The sequence below is a fragment of the Chlorocebus sabaeus genome, chromosome 17, assembly GCF_047675955.1.
Source record: "Chlorocebus sabaeus isolate Y175 chromosome 17, mChlSab1.0.hap1, whole genome shotgun sequence".
NCBI lineage: Eukaryota > Metazoa > Chordata > Mammalia > Primates > Cercopithecidae > Chlorocebus > Chlorocebus sabaeus.
Window position 1 is genome coordinate 73,901,544 of NC_132920.1, and position 13,284 is coordinate 73,914,827.

Consider the following 13,284-nt stretch of genomic DNA (forward strand, 5'->3'; position numbering starts at 1 on the left):
CCAAGGTTGAGGGGGTGCATCTAATAAGAGCCTTCTTGCTGTTGGAGACCTGCTGTAGAGTCCCAAAGTAGCATAGGGCATCATGAGGGGGTGAGGGGGTGATTGTGCTATCTCAGGTCTCTCTTACACTTTTTATAAAGCTACCAGTCCCACTCCTATGATAAATTTCAACATGAGTTTTGGAGGACACATATTAAAATCATAGGGCTTTCCTATGAGATCATGAAAGGTCTGAAATCAGCCTGCCTCTCCAGCCTCATCTTGTATCCCTTCCCTCTTGATTTTCAAGCTCTATTAACTACACTGTCTCTGTTCATAGAGATGTATATTCAAGTATCCTTTGTCTGGAATGCTTTTCATTTTACAATTCAGCTAATTAGCTCCTTCTGATATATCACATGGTTAATTGATACTTTGTTTTGACAGATTTCAATTTGAGATGTTGTGCTCACTTGATGTAACTACTTTTTAACATATGTTCCTTTAAATAAAGAATAACACAAGAGTCCCACTATTGAAACTTATATTTAGTATTGTACTGGAGATTCTAGGGAAAATTTTTCTATAAGGATTAAAAACTCCAAACTCATGTTGAAATTTATCATAGGAGTGGGACTGGTGGCTTTATAAAAAGAGGAATAGAGACCTGAGCTAGCACATTCAGCCCCCTCACCAATGTGATGCCCTAGGGCTACCATGGGACTCTGTAGAGAGTTCTTACCAGAAAGAAGGCTCTTACCAGATTCAGCCTCTTTACCTTGGCCTTTCCAGCTTCCAGAACTAAAAAATACAACAACAACAACAACAACAACAACAAAAACCTAAATTATTTACAGTTGATATGTGTGTTTGTCTATATGGAAAACCCAAGAGAATTATCAGACTAATTATTGCAATCAATTAGAAAGTTTAGCAAGGTTCAGAGAAATAAAATCAATACATAAGAGCTAATTGTATTTTATATGCAGTTAGATAATTCAATTTTTAAAAGACCATTTTTATGATAACCAAAAAAATACTTATTAGTAAGAATACTTAAGAATTTTGTTCATCAAAAGATATCAGTAACACAGATAAGTAAAGCAAATTTTTAAAGAAAGAACATTGGAGAAAAGTCTTAGAAACCTCAAGGCTCAAGTCTCAAGTACACATCTAACAAACAGGCTGTTCACTTACAAAAATGTCTGAGTCTGTATTTCCTTCTCTGAAAAAGAGGATTTTAAATAGACAGTCTTGCAGTCTTCCAGCTGAAGTTCTTGGTTGTTGTGAGATAGTCACTCTTTGCAAACTTGTCTGTATTGATTTTTGAAAGGCAGACTAAGGTTCATCTTTAGAAGGATACATTGTATTCTGATTATTCTCTATGAATATAATGAATTTGAAGACTTCCAAGTAGTTTATCATATTAGCACATATGGACCTGTCTTATTTACTTATATTTTACTCAATATTTTCACATTGGACCATAAGTCATTCACTATAACTTGCTATTTTCTGATTCTGATTTTTCCTGCAGCTTAAGAGGAAATTTATATATGCATTTATTCTTACCTTGGGTTTATAGTGATGCTTAATGGAGGTAGTTTGAGAGGGATGAATTTAAGAATGTGGCTAAAGAGTGTAGTGGGAGGTTTATTTCTGATGTTAGAGGTATTGTGGGAGGGGTTACCTATGATTATAAAAGAAATAAAATATACAAAGCCCAAAGAGATAATTATCACATCGAAGGATTTCTGTTTTACCAGGAAATTGCTTTCTATAACTGTCTCCATGTCATAAAGCTTTGTTTATGTGTCACATCTGAAGACAAAGTCTGTATCATGAAGTCGTTTAACATGCTGTTTGGTCTTTGTGAAGCACATTTGCAGTTTAGCTACAAAATTATTGGAGGACACTGTAATTTAGAGTAACAAAAGCATTTTATCCTGTAATTTCAGGAAACCAAGAAATTACTTTGCATACCACACTGCCACACTGAATACAAAATTTAAGTTAGCTGTATGTTTATGAAGTATAATACATATGACAAAGCATATCCTCCCTTATTCATCTTTAAAATCTATTAAAGTATATAGAATAAACATTGTAAAGTAATGGCAAGTTGGAAATATAATTTCGGTTTGCAGACAATAAGTAAATATTTGAATAATTTTGATAAAACGGACCACCATTTTATAGGTGCTTCTGTCAAATTACTAAGTCAAAATATTATGGAATTCTTTCAGTTATTAAAACTGCATTTGAATTTCTTTAGATGAAAAAAAGCAAGGTTGCAGACAGGCTACATATCAGTTAAATTGTGAGCATTCTGTTCTAATTTTCCCCATAAATCAGAAATATTAAGTGTCATGCTAACATCTGTGGCCTGAATATAAAGTTGACAAAAATCAACCCTAATGGCTTTTCCCACTGTAAAATAATGTCTAGTTTTAATCTGCAGTTTTTTCAAGTCTGAAGTGTCAAAGTAATGTCTCATGTTTCTAACCAATTTGTGTTTTCACGATGAATATAGTTTCACTAGAATCTAAGTTATTTTTTTAAAAGTTGGTTTATGATGACATTTTGTTCTCACATGGTCTCAAATATTCTATTTGTTAAATAATCAGAACCATGAGGGTACTAGTAATCATCTAATACAACATTTTAGCTTTTGACATGTAGAGAGAGAGCCCTTTTTATCCCATAGGATTTAACTCAGTAGAAAATGAAAACAAAGTCTCCACAAATGGGTTCAAAGATGTAGGTGGCTGTTGTATATATTCAGGGATGTTTTCTGATAGTAGTGGGATACAATGTGTGTGGTTTATCACATACCTGTGTATGTACATAACAAGATTCTCACTAGACTTTGGTTAGACTTCTCTACATTGAAGGAGATTGCATTCACAAGGTCATAGTTTCTCTTCTCTGTGTATGGCCAAAGCTACACTCTGAGACATCTCTGATTTCTGATCCCCAGAATAGCTTATCCTTTGCTTTTGACTTTCCAGTAGGGAGTGGATGTCCTTTGACTCAGCTAATCACAGTGGTCCTATTTCTTCCAACTGTCCTGTTTGTGGTTACATCCCTTTGGTTTTTCATCTCAAATTGCTGTGAGATTCAGCTGTCAAGTCTCTGTCACATATATAGAATACAGCTCAGCTGAGTGGCAGCAAGCTTTGTTTTGGAACTGGCAACACTCCAGGAGTCTGGTTGTGTTCCTTGAGTAAATTTTTGTCTTGCTATTTGTTATTGGTGTGGTTTCTAGGTGACTCTAATGAAAACATCCAGGAAATTGCATGTGATATTCCTGACAGTTCCAAGTCTAACAGCTGCTTATTACGATAGACATCTGACTTTATCTGGTGCTAATGATTTTGTTGTGGTTTAGTATTCCACCGACTGGATTGTGTTAGGTGGTATTCATAACAGATACACAACTTAGTCTCTGCCTTCTGGGAGCTGATGATCTCTAATTCACAGAGCTTAAGAGGGCGCAAGGCCATCCACCGCGTGTCTGGAAAGCCAGTGAACTTTTCCTTAGCACTCTCAGCTTTTGAATTAATTTCCCTTTTTTCTTCTTGGTGGCCCACATCCTAATCTCACTCTTTTTATTCATATTCAAAAGAATAATTTACCTCAAGCAACATAAAGAACTATCTCTACTGAAGTTACATGAATTTTAACACTGAATTAATCTAAAAAAAGACATGTTATAATATTTGAGTTTAAAATGTTAGTGACAGAGGAATAATTTTGCACCATAGAGTCTTCTCTTCATTACTTACTATTGGCCCATGTGACCATGAATCTAAGTATGATCCTTAATAAGCAGATTCACATTATGTTAATGTGTGTATGTCCTTCTCAATAACTCCTGACAGAACAAGTCATTTCATCAAGAGTTGGGGAGGTTATCAGCTGATCCATCTGTGGATTAGTAATCATGCTCAGCTGAATGATTAGACTGTTATAAAGAGAAGTTATCACAGCACCTGACTTTGAGTCAAGGCATGCATTTGGTTATTGGTATATTTTGGGTGTACATGGCATATAGAATTCAGGAAAGAATATATGGGATTTTAAATTTATTTCAGTATGTAAAATGCCATATTGTATTAGTTATCTACTGCTACATAAAAAGTTACCCTTAAACTTAGTGACTTAAAATAACAAGCATTTATTAAATCACAATTTCTGTGAGTCAGGGATTGGAGAGAGGTTAGCTGAGGTTCTGGTGTAGAGCTTCTCAGGAGTCTGCAGTCAAGTTATTGGCTGAGGCTATAGTTATCTGAAGGTTTGACAGGGGCTATAAGACTCACTTCTAAGATGTTTCACTCACATGCTTCTTTACAAGAGTCCTCAGTTTATTGTCACATGGGCCTCTGTAGGGTGGTTGAGTGTCCTGAAAGCATGGCAACTGACTTTTTTCAAAGCAAGGGGTCTAAGAGAAAGAGCAAGAACCCTCAATGACTTTTATGCCTCATCATATTCCATCAGTTCTGCCATAATCTATTGGTTTGAAGTTTATTGTTATAAATCCAGCCCACATTTCAGAAGAGGGGAATTAAACTCCACTTCTTAAAGTGAGGAGTATAATATAAAGGAGTTTGCAGATATATTTTAAAACTACCATATGCATTGAAAGGACAGAGAAATAATGCTCAGGAAACTATCCAACATAATTGAGCCACTAAGGATCCAGGTTTGTTTTGAAAGTTTTCTTCTCTGTTTCTCCTATTAGCAGGAAAATATCTTACCTTGACTTCTGAAGCTATTGATATATATCTAATTGCTATAGGTATATTCCTAATAAAGTCTAAACTAATTACTAGGGAAAGTGAACCCACAAAATTATGTTTATTTTTCCTTAATTCTAGAGTATTAATGTTAAATATGACCCTCCTGTCCCAGAATGTCAGCAGAGGCTTCGAAGCTGGGAACATTATATTTTAAGTGCTCTCTTGTTCTGAAGACCAGAGACATTTCCAAAGGACTTGCTAAAGAGTGGACATAAAAATGATCTTATGACCTTTAGCCAATGTGACATGAGATAATAAATTTGGAGAAGTAGGAGGAAGATGCTTTGAAAAGGATTGTTGGCTTACTCAAGAGGAAACTGTTTTCTCCTAACTCAGCTAAGTGGTGGAGGATGTCTTATAATGAAGGGAGACTGCCGTATTGTCCCTGGTGGTTGTTGGCTGAGCTGTGGAAGTGAGCTTGGGTGATGCTGATCTGTTTACCCTGGCTTCAATGCGCACAAGGAATGTGTTTAATTTTTACCTAGAAGAGGCTCAATTATGAAAAGCTACCTGGAGTAACTGCTAAAGAACAAGTAAGGAGAGAAAGCTGCAGTGGTAGTAAATAACTCCATTAGTAGGAGGGACAGGGTACAGTTACTGGAGAAAGAGAAGGCACTGTGGAAGGAAGCAAAATAGAGCCCTTTAGAGAGGATGTCCAGTGAGGCAAGTTGACCCAGCAAATGAAAATTCTGTGGGGTGCCATTAGAAATGGGGATTGTGGATAAGCCACTTGAAGGCATCCAGAAAAAATGTTGCTCACTGTTAAATGATGTAATAGTGAACACTCCTACGGGAAAGCGTCTCCAGAGAACCCACCAAAACATCCCTTGTGTGAGAGAGCCAATGTTTGGACATCTTCCGTGACAGAGGATTTCCAACAACCAGGAGAAAATACAAATGATGCCACTAATTTTAAACAGATTTTTCCAATTTAACAGCATCCCTCTTCCCAACCCACATCTAGGGGGAGCTAGAGGCAGTGTAGTAAGTCAGGAATGAAGTTGGAAGAGAAAGGTGGAAACAGTAAAATATCATGATACGCTCTTGCTTCCAATTACTATGAAACTGAGAGTCAGTTCTGAGTGAGACTGGGAAGTGGAAGCTTAAAATTGAGTGAGAACTGAATGCTTTGATGTGTATTAAACTGGAAAGAAGATGGAAAAGGAGACTGTTCCAATGCCTGAAAGTAATCAGAAAGCTATGGAATCTAAGATATGGCCAAGGGGTAGGGGAAGGAAAATACAACAAAAGAGGTTTGAGGACAGATATGTATACAATTTTTAACATATCCTACTTATATTTTTCAGTTCATTCAATAAATTGGTTGCAAAAGAGCTTGTTGGACACAATGTTTTTGAGTTAATGTCCTGTGGCATATTGGATCTCTTCACAGATGTTCATCAAGTGAGAGAAGTTTATCTCTATTCTCACCCATCCTGTAAATGCTGTGGAGTGAAGTGATGAACTGAGAGACTCATGTAAAAGAGTACTGAGGATAAGCTGGCACTGAGCAAGAGGGAAGAGGACTAATAACTATATTGTCAAGTACTGGCAATGAGAGACTGCATGTACACTGGAGTGTACAAAATATTGCCTTCCTGGGCAGAGAAACGAGCAGATCTGAGTAGACAATTTTTTTTTTTTTTTTTTTTTTTTTTGAGATGGAGTCTCTCTCTGTCACCCAGGCTTGAATCCAGTGGCATGATCTTGGCTTACTGCAACCTCCACCTCCCGGGTTCAAGTAATCTCCTGCCTCAGCCTCCCTAGTAGCTGGGATTACAGGTGCCTGCCACCACACCTGGCTAATTTTTGTATTTTTAGTAGAGACAGGGTTTCACTATGTTGGCCAGGCTGGTCTCGATCTCCTGATCTCATGAATCACCCACCTTGGCCTCCCAAAGTGCTGGGATTACAGGCATGAGCCACCTTGCCTGACCTGAGTAGATACTTTCTTTTTTTTTTTTGAGATGGTGTCTGGCTCTGTCGCCCAGGCTGGAGTAGTGCAGTGGCCTGATCTCAGCTCACTGCAAGCTCTGCTACCCCAGTTCACGCCATTCTCCTGCCTCAGCCTCCTGAGTAACTGGGACTACAGGTGCCTGCCACCACGCCCAGCTAATTTTTTGTATTTTTAGTAGAGACGGGGTTTCACTATGTTAGCCAGGATGGTCTCAATCTCCTGACCTCATGATCTGCCTACCTCAGCCTCCCAAATTGCTGGGATTACAGGTGTGAGCCACCGCTCCTGGCCCTGAGTAGATATTTTAACAGGCAGTGACAAGTGAACAGGTAACACTGAATGCTTTACTAGACACCATAAGACATAATTGCACTGTGGCTATTTGTTATTTATTTGGGAATTATGTGGAATCTTTTAATCTCTTCAGTTGAACTACTGCAAATTTATGGTATTTGGAAGTGCACCTGGAACCACTTTTTTTTTTCTTTTTCTTTTTCTTTTCTTTTCTTTTTTTTCTTTTTCTTTTTCTTTTTTTCTTTTCTTTTCTTTTTTTTTTTTGAGATGGAGTCTTCCTTTGTTGCCCAGGCTGGAGTACAGTGCCATGATCTTGGCTCACTGTAACCTCCATCTCCCGGGTTCAAGGAATTCTATCTTAGTCTCCCAAGTAGGTGGGATTATAGGCGTATGCCACCATGCCCAGCTAATTTTTGTGTTTTTAGTAGAGACAGGGTTTCCCCATGTTGGCCAGGCTGGTCTCAAACTCCTGATCTCAGGTGATCTACCCGCCTCGGCCTCCCAAAGTGCTGGGATTGCAGGCGTGAGCCACCGTGCCTGGTGTGAACCACTTTTGTACATAACAAAAGGGCTGAAGTTGAAGGATGTCCACAGGGAAAATATAGTGTAAAAATAATAATGATAATGATATATACAACAGTTCAGGATTGTTCTAAATGTTTTACATACATGAACTAATTTGTTTGGATACATTTGCCTTGCCCTATCATTGGGCAATGATTTTCACAAATTTTTAATATATCTGACTTTAAATATTTTTATATTTGTAATCTGCCATAGACATCCTATTTAAATTTAGCTAGTTAAGATTGCCTTATTGGTGGGCACGGGCCCGGCCTGGGGCAGCACGGGATCATCATGGCGGAGTTGCAGTAGCTGCGAGTGCAGGAGACGGTGGACTCCATGGTGAAGAGCCTAGAGAGAGAAAACATCCAGAAGATGTAGAGTCTCATGGTCTCATGCAGCACCAGCTGTTGTGAGGACAGCCAGTCATCCATGCAGCAGGTGCACCAGTGCGTCCAGCGCAGTCATGTGCCTCTGGCTCAAGTCCAGGCCTTGGTCACCAGTGAGTTGGAGAAGTTCCAGGACTGCCAGGCCTGGGGCACCATACATTGCAACGACAAAACCAAGGATTCAATAGATGCCGGGAGTAAGGAGCTTCAGGTGAAACGGCAGCTGGACTGTCGTGTGACCAAGTGTATAGATGACCATGTGCCCCTCATCCCAACCATGACCAAGAAGAAGGAGGCTCTCTTATCCATTGGGTAATAAAAGTCCTTGCCGGTGGCTATCAGGAATGAGGGCAAAAATATATTTTTTAATAAGGAATTGGAAATTTTAGTCTTTTAAGCAAAGTTTATGAAGAAATTAAGGATGGCAATATGTAAGGCATATGTCGCTTGCCTCTGGACACTGGTTCTTTCATGTTTCAGCCCTAAAAAGTGAAATGGGAAAAAGTGATGCTAAATTGCATCAGAGACATTACAGAAAGTTTTAGAGCTTATGTTCCTGTGGCTAGTGCTTGTCCTGGCAGTAAGGATCTCACCTGTAACAAGCCAGAGCCCTCCAAGCTACCAGACTCTTCTTACTACCAACAGGCTGGCAGGTTAGACTTGATGGAGTTTGAGGAGAGAGATTTTCTCTTTGTTGTCAAATATCCTGTTTACCAGAAGTGTCATCACACCATTTTCTATAAGCTGTGAAACAAAATCCATGAGGTCAATAACTTAGAAGGGAGAAAAAAATTTCTGGGTCTTTGTTTTCTTGATTTTGTGTAATTGATACAAGGGTATACAAGTTGATGCAAGTTGATTTTAAAATGTGGATTTGGGAGGGAGGGTAGTTTGGATAAGAACTTTGAAGATCCCTGTGGATCCCCATTTCTGGTCAAGATGTAGATGTACATTTCTTAAAATTATTACATGCTGCATCTTTCAACCTGGATACCGTGCAAAAACATGAGAGGCGACAACACACTAATTATGAGAAGCAGAGCTTCCCTCTTACTGGCTGATGGGCCTTGAGGCTGTGTGTAGCAAAATGACAGGACAAAGTTGCAGTGACACTTTCCCCTTGAAGAAGAAAGGGGTTTTGATTGTGATATATATTAGTATCTAGTAATGAATAGTAAAAGAGGAGCAATTGGCTACTTGCTTATAAGAGAGTTATGAAGTACTGGATTTGGAAAAACCTGGTTTTTATAAAAACAGAGTGGAATGGAAGCCTAAACCTAGCATTGTTTCCTTAGCTCCCTGAATTAACAGAGCCCAATTGAGACCCCGGCAACAGGAAGTTCAAGGGAGAAATAGTGAACAATTTGGGCTAGGATGAGCTGACTCCCTTAGAGCAAAGGAGAGGCAGCCACCATTATCAAATACCATTTTTGCCCGGGGCTTTCGCAACTTGCATTGTTCCTGCCCTGGCATGGCTCCTTATTATTTTGATACCAACCTCATTGTATTTTCACCAGCTTATTACTTGAAACGATAATACAGCCTGTCCATTTGCTGTTTTCAGGCTGTGATATATTTTCTTAGTGGTTTGGTTTTAAAAATAAATAAGGTTTAATTCCCCCCTCCTTGCCACAAAAAAGATTGCCTTATTCATTATTAAATAATTATATATCACTTTTTAGAAGTGTGTGATGTTTTCTAGCTATATTTTTGACAAATCAGGCTTTTAGAATTGCCATTTATGATCATTCTTGCAGTAAAAACTAAAACTAAAATCCGTTACTGTTCAGGTTTATAAAACAAGTACTGTTCATCAGGGAAAAGATAGAATACTTATTTTCTTTTTCTTTCTTCTAAGAAGAGTTTTGTATAAATAATTTCTTTTAAACGTTTGTGATACTTTTCACCCATAAGAGGTGTTGTTTAAATTGGGGGTTGTGACTAATTTGTTTCAATTAAAAATACTTTAATATCAATATCAAATGCCTCTTAGATGATATGATCTTGTTACCATATGTGGTAGTTTGCTCTACATACTAGCTATTTAAACCAGATGTAAGTAAAACAAGATTTGTTTGAGAGGACTAGGGTTTCTCCAGAGTAAAGAATACAGAGACCAAATGGAAACATACTTGCTTCACTGCACATGGTTTCTATACTTGGCTGTGCTGGCTTACCATTTTATGGTTACCAGATTTACATCCTTTGAAATTATGGACATTGGATCAAATCCTCATGTTGGAAAACACTCTAAGGTAACATTAAATGAGCATGTGATTTGAATAACCTACAATTTTCACACAGGTTTTGATGACCAAAGTCAAAATATTTCCCATAAAATACTGTAAATTTGCTAAAATATATACAAAGCTCCTACAGTGTAATAATACGAAGAAACTTTGTTTACTGAAAAATTCTGGGTTTTTTTGGATTTTATTTTAAACATTTTTTTTTAAGTTTGTATTTTTATCTTATTTAAGCTTGTTTTCTTTCTTTCTTTTCATAATTTCTTCTAAAAAAATGAGATACATATGCAGAGTATGCAGGCTTGTTACATAGGTTTATGTGTGCCATGGTGGTTTGCTGCACCTACTGGCCCATCCTCTAAGTTCCCTCCTCTCACCTCCCACCCCCCAACAGGCCTTGGTGTGTGTTGTTCCCCTCCCTATGTCCATGTTTTCTCATTGTTCAACTTCCACTTATGAGTGAGAACATGAGGTATTTGGTTTTTGGTTCCTCTGTTAGTTTGCTAAGGATGATGGCTTCCAGCTGCATCCATGTCTCTGCAAAGGACATAATCTCATTCCTTTTTTATGGCTGCATAGTATTCCATGGTGTATATATACCACATTTTCTTTATCCAGTCTATCATTGATGGGCATTTGGGTTGGATCCACGTCTTTGCTATTGTAAATAGTGCTGTAATAAACATACATTTGCATGTGTCTTTATAGTAGAATGATATATATCTTCCTTTGGGTATATACCCAGTAATGGGCTTGCTGGATCAAATGGTATTCTGGTTCTAGACCTCGAGGAATCTCCATATTGTCTTCCACAATGGTTGAACTCATTTACATTCCCACCAACAGTGTAAAAGCCTTCCTATTTCTCCACACTCTCACCAGCATCTATTGTTTCTGACTGTCGTGAGATGGTGACTCATTGTGGTTTTGGTTTGCATTTCTCTGATCATCAGTGATGTTGAGCTTTTTTTCATATGTTTGTTGGTGACATAAGTGTCTTCTTTTGAGAAGTGTCTGTTGATATCTTTACCCACTTTTTTGCTGGAGTTGTTTTTTTTTCTTGTAAATTTGTTTAAGTTCCTTGTAAATTCTGGATATTAGACCTTTGTCAGATGGGTAGATTGCAAAAATTTCTCCTATTCTGTAGGTTGCCTGTTTGCTCTGATGATAGTTTCTTTTGCTGTGCTGATGCTCTTTAGTTTAATTAGATCCCATCTGTCAATTTTGGCTTCTGTTGCAATTGCTTTTGGTGTTTTTGTCATGAAGTCCTTGCCCATGCCTATGTCCTGAATGGTGTTGCCTAGGTTTTCTTCTAGAGTTTTTATGGTTTGGAGTTTGACATTTAAGTCTTTAATCTATCTTGAGTTGATTTTTGTGTAAGGTGTAAGGAAGGGGTCCAGTTTCAGTTTTCTGCATATGGCTAGCCAGTTTTCTCAGCACCATTTACTAAACAGGAAATCCTTTCCCCGTTGCTTGTTTTTGGCAGGTTTGTCTAAGATCAGATGGATGTAGAGGTATGGTGGTATTTTTTAGGTATCTGTTCTGCTCCATTGGTCTATACATCTGTTTTGGTACCCGTACCATCCTGTTTTTGTTACTGTAGCCTTGTAGTATAGTTTGAAGTCAGGTAGCATGATGCCTCTAGCTTTATTTATTTTGCTTAGGATTGTCTTGGCTATATGGGGTCTTCTTTGATTCCATGTGAAATTTAAAAACAGTTTTTTTCTAATTCTGTGAAGAATGTCAATGGTAGTTTGATGGGAATGGCATTGAATCTGTAAATTACTTTGTGTAGTATGGACATTTTCATGATATTGATTCTTCCTATCCATGAAGATGGAATGTTTTTCCACTTGTTTGCATCCTTTCTTATTTCCTTGAGAGTTATTTATAGTTCTCCTTGAAGAGTTCTTTCACATCCCTTGTTAACTGTATTCCTAGGTATTTTATTCTCTTTATAGCAATTGTGAATAGGAGTTCATTCGTGATTTGGCTCTCTGCTTGTCTATTGTTGGTGTAAAGAAACATCTCACAGATGCTAAAGAAGTATGTCATCAGTTCAATTCCCTAATGGGGTAATTTTTAAATGAGCTGTAATGACTGACATGATAACACTATCAAAGAACTTTATTAAAATTATAGAGTCGTGGAACTAGAAGATTCTTAGAAGGTCTACAGTCACTATGTTAGCAGATTCTTAGATTAGTCATAATTGACTCAGCAAGTACAGTATTGTATTTTTATTAGTTTCTTTTTGTATTAGTTTCTTCTTTGTATTTGTATCCCTGATTTTGTATTAGTTTTCTTTTCTTTTTCTTTTTTATTTTTGAGACAGGGTCTTGCTCAGTTGCTCAGACTGGAGTGCAGTGGCATGATCACAGCTCTCTGTAGCTTTGACCTCCTGGGCTCAAGCAATCCTCCCAGCTCAGTCTCCTAAGTAGCTGGTACTATAGGCGGACACCATCATGCTTGGGTGATTTTTGTGTGTGTGTGTGTGTGTGTGTGTGTGTTTTGTAGAGACAGGGTTTCACATGTTGCCCAGGCTGGTCTCAAACTCTTGGGCTCAAGTGATCCACCTTCCTGGGCCTCCTAGAGTGCTGGGATTACAGGTATGAGCCACCACACCCATGCTTGTATTAGTTTTCTATTGCTGTGCTACAAATTACCACAGACTGTACAGCTTAGAACAACACATATTTATCATCTTACAGTTGTGTAGGCCAGAAGTCTAGGTACAATGTCATTGTATTCTCTTCTCAGGGTTTCACTAGGCTGAAATCAAGGTGTTGTCCAGGGCTGGGTTTCTTATTTGGAACTTGGGATTCTCTTCCAAGTTCATTTGGTTGTAGGCAGAATTCATTTCCTTGAAAGTTTATGACTGAGTTCCCCATTGTCTGCTAGCTGTCAAATCTCTGACTTCCTCTCCTGCAACCAGCCAGAGAAAACTCTTTGTTTTTAAAGGGATCATGTGATCAGGTTAGGCCAACCTAGATAATATAGTTTTTGCCCTATAATATAGTTTTGGAGTGGTACCTTATCATATTTACAAGTTC

General features: G+C 38.0%; 1 long non-coding RNA gene and 1 pseudogene across 1 annotated transcript in view; both read left to right on the forward strand.

The window, feature by feature from the left end:
* LOC119620181 (uncharacterized) overlaps positions 1 to 13,284 on the forward strand; it is a 572,671-nt gene that overhangs the window by 196,408 nt on the left and 362,979 nt on the right. The gene's annotated exons all lie outside the window — the stretch shown is intronic.
* On the forward strand, positions 7,891 to 8,301 carry LOC103243890 (protein FAM136A pseudogene; annotated as a pseudogene).